This window comes from Nannospalax galili, unplaced genomic scaffold (genome assembly GCF_000622305.1).
Source record: "Nannospalax galili isolate Female #2095 unplaced genomic scaffold, S.galili_v1.0 scaffold34, whole genome shotgun sequence".
Lineage (NCBI taxonomy): Eukaryota > Metazoa > Chordata > Mammalia > Rodentia > Spalacidae > Nannospalax > Nannospalax galili.
The window spans coordinates 8,433,524-8,440,858 of record NW_008338996.1 but is presented as its reverse complement, the minus strand read 5'-3'; the positions used below and the strand labels follow the sequence as shown (position 1 = coordinate 8,440,858).

The window sequence follows — 7,335 nt, the reverse complement described above, 5'->3', positions numbered from 1 at the left end:
GCTTAGGTTGCTTCCTACACTGAAAATTTTAAATCATTAAAGAGATTGAGGAAGACACCAGGAGATGGGAGGGACCTGCCATGTTCATGGATTGGAAGAATTAATATTGTGAAAATGACCATCCTACCAAAAGCAATATATAGATTCAATGCAATCCCAATCAAAATCCCCATGACACACTTCACAGAATTAGAAAAAAAAATCTTTAAATTTATATGGAAGCACAAAAGACCTGGATTAGCCAAAGCAACCCTGAGCACAAAGAGCAATGCTGGGGGGATTACTATACCAGATCTGAAAGTATACTACAGAATTATAGTCATAAAAACAGCATGATACTGGCACAAAAATAGACACATAGATCAATGGAGCGTCATTGAAGACCCAAGCCTGAGTACATGCAATTTCAGCCACTTGATATTTGACAAAGATGTCAAAAGCACACAATGGAGGAAAGAGCATCTTCAACAAATGGTGCTGGCAAAACTGAATCTCCACCTGTACAAGAATGAAAGTACATCCTTATCTTTCGCCTTGCACAAAAGTCAACTCCAAATAGATCAAAGACCTCAATGTGAAACTGGAAACCCTGAAACAGAAGAAAATATTGGCAATAACTTACGAGATATAGGTATAGGAAAGGATTCTCTAAATCAGAAAGAAATTGCTCAGGAATTAAAGTCAGCAATCAACAAGTGGGACCTCATTAAACTGAAAAGCTTCTGTACAGCAAAAGAAACAATGAAAGAGAAAACCCACAGAATGGGAAAAAACCTTCACTAATGACACATCTGACAGAGGTTTAACATCCATAATATATAAAGAACTCAAAAAATAAAGAATCAAGAAAACAAGTGACATAATTAAAGATAGGCTAAGGATCTGAACAGAGAGTTATCAGAGGAAGAAGTAAAGATGGCTAAAAAAAACACCTTAAAAGTTGTGGCACATGCCTTTACTTTAAGATTTCATCTTACCCCAGTCAGACTGGCTAAGATCAAGAGAACAAATGATACCAAATGTTGGAGAGGATGTGGGGGAAGGGGAACACTCATCCACTGCTGGTGGGGCTGCAAACTTGTTCAACCCCTATGGAAAACAATGTGGAGAACTCTTAAAAGACTACAAAAGAACCTACCATTTGACCCAGTTATAGCACTCCTTGGTATATACCCAAAGAACTCATCCTATTGCAGAGACACTTGTACATCCATGTTTGTTGCTGCTCTTTTCACAATAGCTAAGAGATGGAAGCCACCTAAGTGTTCCTCAGCTGACGAGTGGCTAACAAAAATATGGTATATTTACACAATGGAGTTCTATTCAGCAGTAAAGAAAGATGAAATAATGAAACTTGCAGGTAAGTTGGTGGATCTAGAAATTGTTATACTAAGTGAAGTAGCACAGACGCAGGAAAACAAACGATGTATGTTCTCTCAGATGTGTGGCTCCTAGCACCAAATCCTTTTAAATTCCAGGTCCTTTGAATAAGATGATGCTATACAGCAGTCCCTTCTGCATGAAATAACTACCATCATCACGACTTCGGCTGAGCCTGATTGAAAAACATAGTCACTATTGGGCTTGTTGACCGTTGTGCTCATTCATTAAGGAGTGACAAGGGGTCACTGGACCCTCACCTGAGTATCCAGCCACTCTTCCCAGCCAACTAGTCCAGCCTTAGAAGACAAAAGCATGCCTTGGAGGCATGCTTTTGGCAGCCCTTGCCAAAAAACTCCAGTGGACTCTCATATGAACATTTGAAAATTGCCCTGTTCTGACTTTTTTCTAGTTCCCTGTCTAGAACTTGTAATGCTAATTACCCTTGCCTTTACTTCTCCTTCACATCTACTATTCATGATTCAAGGGCTTTCTTTTCCCCTTAGAGACAAGAGTTATGCAATTTGGGAGTCTTTTAGATAGACCTACTGAAGGGGTACTCCAGTTGCCTTATCCTGCATCCCTGTTCAGCATGGAAGACACCAGAGCAGTCTGCATCCCAATTCCCTGTTGGCAATTTGGGTAACCCCTTCAGAAGATGGCATGATAAGAATAGGAGGTAGGAATTGACTAGGCAGTTAGGGTAAAAAGACCCCAAAGAAATGTAGCCAGTTTCTTAGCTAAAAGTCAAAATGTCCTTGGGCCTGTTAGCAACATACTCTTTTCCAAAGGCCAAAAATGTCAAAAGTATTTGAGAGTTTGTATAATTGCTAAAATATTTTAGGGTTGCCTCTTCAGAGGGGGGAATGTTGGAGGGCAGGGAGTGGGCATGGATTTGATCAAAACACCTTATATGCATGTATGAAATTCTCAATAAAGTTTTTGTAAAAGTTAAAAAAATTATTATTTAAAAAAATTTTATTTATTATTTTTATTTTATGTGTATGAGTGTATTGCCTGTGTGTAGGTAAGTGCACCCATGTCGTGCAATGCCTGAGGAGGACAGGAGAGGCCATTGAATCCCCTGGAACTGGAGTTACGGACAGTTGTTAGCTGCCATGTGGGTGCTGGGATTTGAACACGTGTCTTCTGCAAGAACAACTAGTGTTCTTAACCGCTGAGCCATCTCTCCAGCCCCCTTAATTTTATTTATTATTTTTATTTTATGTGTATGTGTGTACTGGCTGTGATTATAGATGCAATGTGATCTCCAAACCCTGCTGACAGGACCTTCTTGTCATAATATCATGATGAGAACTGTTGTACTCTCAGACAGTGAGTCAAATGAACTCTCTTTTAAGTTGCTTTTATCAGGGTATTTTGTCACGGGAAAAAGGAAAGTAAGTTAGACATTATGAAAGGAAGTTATTCCAAATGCTGTTCCCTGTTTTTCAAGACGTTTTCCTAAATCTGCTCAAATGATCATATGGAAATTCGGCTTGCCTTTGAAGCTGAACAGCAGTGTTTGGTGATGTGCTTTTGGGGGGAACAAAGAAGTCCAAAATAGGAAAGCAGTGGATGAAGTCCCAGGATGCCAGCCAGCATGTCAGGATGCAGAGAGCGACCAGTATAAACAGAGCCACGGAAGCGGTGGTGGGGCTCCAGCAAAGAGCTGCAGAAGAATAGAGACAAAATTACCGAAATAAATTCAATTTTATCATTTGGAACAGGGGCTGGGAAACTCCAGCCAATGGGCCAAATCTTGTCTGTCACCTGCTTTTTGCTGATAAAATTTTATTGGACCATAACCATGATCATTCCTTCCTAGACTGTCTGTAGTTCATTTACATGTTGTCCATGACCTTTTTCCTCATTGTAGTCCTGGACTGTATAAGATGATGACCTTTTTCCTGCTGCCTTTGCTACACTGTTCCTGAAGGCTTCTACCTCCACATTCTTCTCCTTCGGCCAATGTCAGTCACTTCAAGTCCCTTAAGTTACAGTGGTGCTCCATCTCACCCTGCACAGGTCTGTCTCTCTGTCTGTCTGCTTCTGTCTCTCACTGTGTGTATCTCTCTCTCTCCTCTCTCTATTCTCTCTCTGGAGGGTCTCCCTCTCCAACTGGCTGGCTAGTTTTCAAGTTTTCACTCAAGTTTCATTTTCTTAGAGCTATATTCTCTGAAGGCAGAAATGAATTTGTAGTTTTCCCCAACATGATTCTGCCTGTCATGGAAACTTGTTTGGGGAATTCATATCACCTATCGTATTTTGTCATTTTTGACACTGTAGTTTTGAAAGTTAATTGGCACTCTATAAAACAGTATGTATGAACAGTTAAAATGCTAACAGATTTATGATGGAAACAAGTATCATCCTTACTACTAAAACTTCGGCTCACTTAGTCCTGCTCACTGGGTAAACTGCTTCTCCTTTTAGCTGTGTCTTCTAGCTACAGAAGATGAAAATTTAGACATTTTATTCTTGTTTTTATTTCTCCTCTTCTCCAAATATTTATTTCACAAGCTTTGGATAGTGCAGGATCAGTCTATATTTTGATGATAACACAAATATTGTTTACCGAATTGTTCATGTACTATATTGTGTCATTTCTTGTAAAATTTATATTTCCTAAGTTAAAATTTCCTTCTTTATTCCTGAATAGTGCCTTTATTTTCTTACATTTCTTTGTATCTTTTTTTAAACCCATTCCATCAAATCAGCAATCTTCCCACTTTTAAATCAGAGGTTGGCAATTTTTTTTTTTGTAAAGGACCTTGCTGTCAGTGGAAGTAGACCAGAGACTCAACTCCATACTGCTGAAGAGCCTAAAAACTTCTTTTCAGAGACTTCTTGGGAGAATCTAAGATCCTTGACTCTCTTGCAGAAAGGAATTTTGGGATGAACCAGTATGACACTGAGTTGGAATTTACCTAGAAGAGATTTTCACATAGATTTAAACACTTGGGGTTTATAGATAGAGAAGCACTCAGAGAAAGAACATTACACAGCCAAGAGCAAGGGTGGGCTTCTCAGTGCTAACCATGTTTTGGTGGCTTCTGAAGTCATTTTCAAACACTTGCCAAAGAGCTAAGATAAGGCTATAGTGTGGTCCCCTGGTGGATGGCATCATAGCTGATAGGGTAAAACCCAAGTCATAAGGGCTTCACAGGGAGTTAGAGTATATTTTCACTGTGAACAAAATTTACAATCTTGTTTGTGAAATTCCCAGAAAAGTTTAGGTTTCCATGTGGGAAATGAATAAGACCAGACTCAAAAGTCATATGTGCTCAGGCCCTAAACACGATTCATTATTATTTTAATTACTTATTTGAAAATATCTTATACAAAAGGAGTCTTCTATGTACGCAATCTTCATAGCCAATTTTGCTAACTATGCTGGGATCCCTGACTCTCAGTTGGCAAGAGACTTGAGCTAGATTGTAGGGTGAACGGCTCCTTAATTTTCTGTCTTTCTTTCCTACCTCAATTTGATAAATGGTTTTCGGGTTTTCAGTTCAGTCTGTGGCAGCTGTGCTGACTGCCCTGTTGCAATGAGAAACAATGTTGTACGGTATGTAAATGAACTGCAGATGGTCTGGGAAGGAATGAGCATGGTTGTATTCCAATAAAACTTTATTGATAAAAACAGGTGACATACAAGATTTGGTTCATTGGCTGGAGTTTCCCAGCTCCTGTTTTAAATGATAAAGTTGAATTAATTTTGGTAATTTTGTCTCTATTTTTCTTCTGCCCTTGGCTGGAGCCCCCCTACTGCCACCTCAGCGGCTCTGTCTGTATTGGTCACTCTTTTTGCATCCTGACATGCTGGCTGGCATCCTGGGACTTCATCCACCACTTTCCCATTTTGAACTCTTTACTTTTCTGCCTCTGCATCTTCCTCTTTTTGGTTTTACTCCTTTATTTAGCAGGAGGATATTTTCTTAAGTAACTTCCTGAAAAAGAGGGCGTGTCTAGGAGGTAAAATATCTGAAAATGTCTAAATGTTCCCTTATATTTGTTGATAGCTAAGTAATGTATTCTAGATAAAAGATTTCCTCAGAATTCTGAAGGCTTTCTTTAATTATTTTGTAACATGCAGCATTTCTGATAGGAGTTGGATTGTCATTCTGATTCCTATTTATACATTATCTTTAATCTCTCTCTCTCTCTCTCTCTCTCTCTCAGCATGGATATTTTCACCCCCATGTGTCACTGTGCCTAACACATCTGAGTCTAGGGTTCCTAGTCCTGCCTGCAGGTGGCAACTCACAGTGAGTATTCTGCGACTTTGTGTGGTGTGTGTATAGAGTGAGTGCTGGGGATTGAACCTAGAGCTTCATGTGTGCTGGATAAATACCCTATAATTGAGCTACAACTATGTGCTGAATAAAGAAACACACTGAATGAAATGGCTTGACAGGGAGAGTTCTGGGAGAAGGTAATGGAAGAGGAAGCTGAGCTCAGAAGATGAAGAACAGCCGGCCAAGGACAATGAATTTGTCTTGACCAAATGTTCATTGATGTAGTCTTAGTAGCGGTGGAGTTGACAGTTTGCTTTGGCCAAAGTCAGTCAGAAAAAATATATTCTGGCTGTGGCATAAAGGCTGGTTCAGAAGGAGTATCGTGTAGTAGGGTAAGATGCTGGTGACTAGAGTTTGCGGAGGAGCAAACAACAGGGTCTGAGGTCTGATTCAGTATGGAGACTTAACAGATAGTTCCGTAACTGCTGGTTCCATTAACACAAAGAAAGAGGGTGCAAAGGATTCAAGGAGCATGAGGTTATATTTGGGACAGTAAAGAAGATTCCAAGTAGGAATGCTTAGCACAAAGATGGCTGTACCATGAGTAGGACATGAGAATAGATGAAACATTAAGGGAAAGAACGGAATGAGGACAGATGGTCACCCTCTCAAACTGGCAACCGGCAGACTCAGAATCCTCAAAGCCAGGTCTGTGTAAACCCACAGCTCATGGTCAGATACAAGTACATAATGACTCTGGAACTTTGTCAGCATGGGACTCAGAAGATCAGAGGCCTGGGATTAGCCTTGGGAGCACTCACATTTATCAAGGCAAATGTCTCCCCAAGAATAAAGATGCAAACACAGTAGAAAGCAAGTGAAGTGGAGAGAAAGATGCTGATGTCCCGAGTCTCCAGGGTCTGGGCCGCGGGTTAGGACCTGGCCAGGTAGCTTCCTGGCTGAGGTCAAGACGGCCCCAGCTTTCACTTGGAGGACTTCCGTAACTGCAGCGGCTGCACTTTCTACTGTTCACTTTCTACCCTGCCCACTGCTAGTTCAAGCCAGAGAAGCCTGTGGCCAAGCAGCGATTCTCAGAACACAAGCGGGTATGACATCCTGCCGCTTTTCCTCCTCCTCCCTCTTGCTCAGCAGCAAGGCCTAGAGGACTGCAGAGAAGCCCATCTGGAGTTTCACGAAGGGCTCCCGTGCAGGCTCTGCATTCTGGTTCTTCTCGCCCAGCCCTCCTCTCCCTTTGACGTGCCATTGAGTTCACAGTATAGACAAGGGAAGGAGGGGAGGGCAGACTCTTCGGGAGGGGAGATGTGGAGTGTGTAGGTTGTGAAACAGTAGCGAGAAGCCTCCAGAACCAGCAAAGAAAGTTTTGTTTCTGGAATTCGAAATTCATGGTTTTCACACTCAACATTTCTGTGACTAGAAGTTATGATAAAAATTTATGTCATTCCATGGGTTTTCATGTGTTTTATATGAAACAGAAATTATCAGCCTCATAGTGCTTCCTCTTCTTGTGTGGTTTAATTTCGTAAAGAGCAGAGTACACGGCAAAGCTGAATCATAGGAAATGTCAGCATGCCTGCTCTACACCCATGATTTCAACACCCTGGCAAGCCTCTTGCTGAAAAGATACTCCTTGGTCCTGGGGACTGTGGTCAGCGGGAGCTTTTCCTCTTCTGTTAGTAGATCCTCTTTCACTTCA

At 41.1% G+C, this 7,335-nt stretch overlaps 1 long non-coding RNA gene across 1 annotated transcript in view; it reads left to right on the top strand.

Annotated features, from left to right (window-relative positions):
- Nucleotides 1-5,641, top strand: part of LOC115070458 — a 56,094-nt gene extending 50,453 nt beyond the window's left edge. Inside the window, exon 3 of the long non-coding RNA XR_003849613.1 lies at nt 5,566-5,641. This is a non-coding gene — a long non-coding RNA (uncharacterized LOC115070458). The remainder of the gene's footprint in view (nt 1-5,565) is intronic.
- Nucleotides 5,642-7,335: the final 1,694 nt, after the last annotated feature.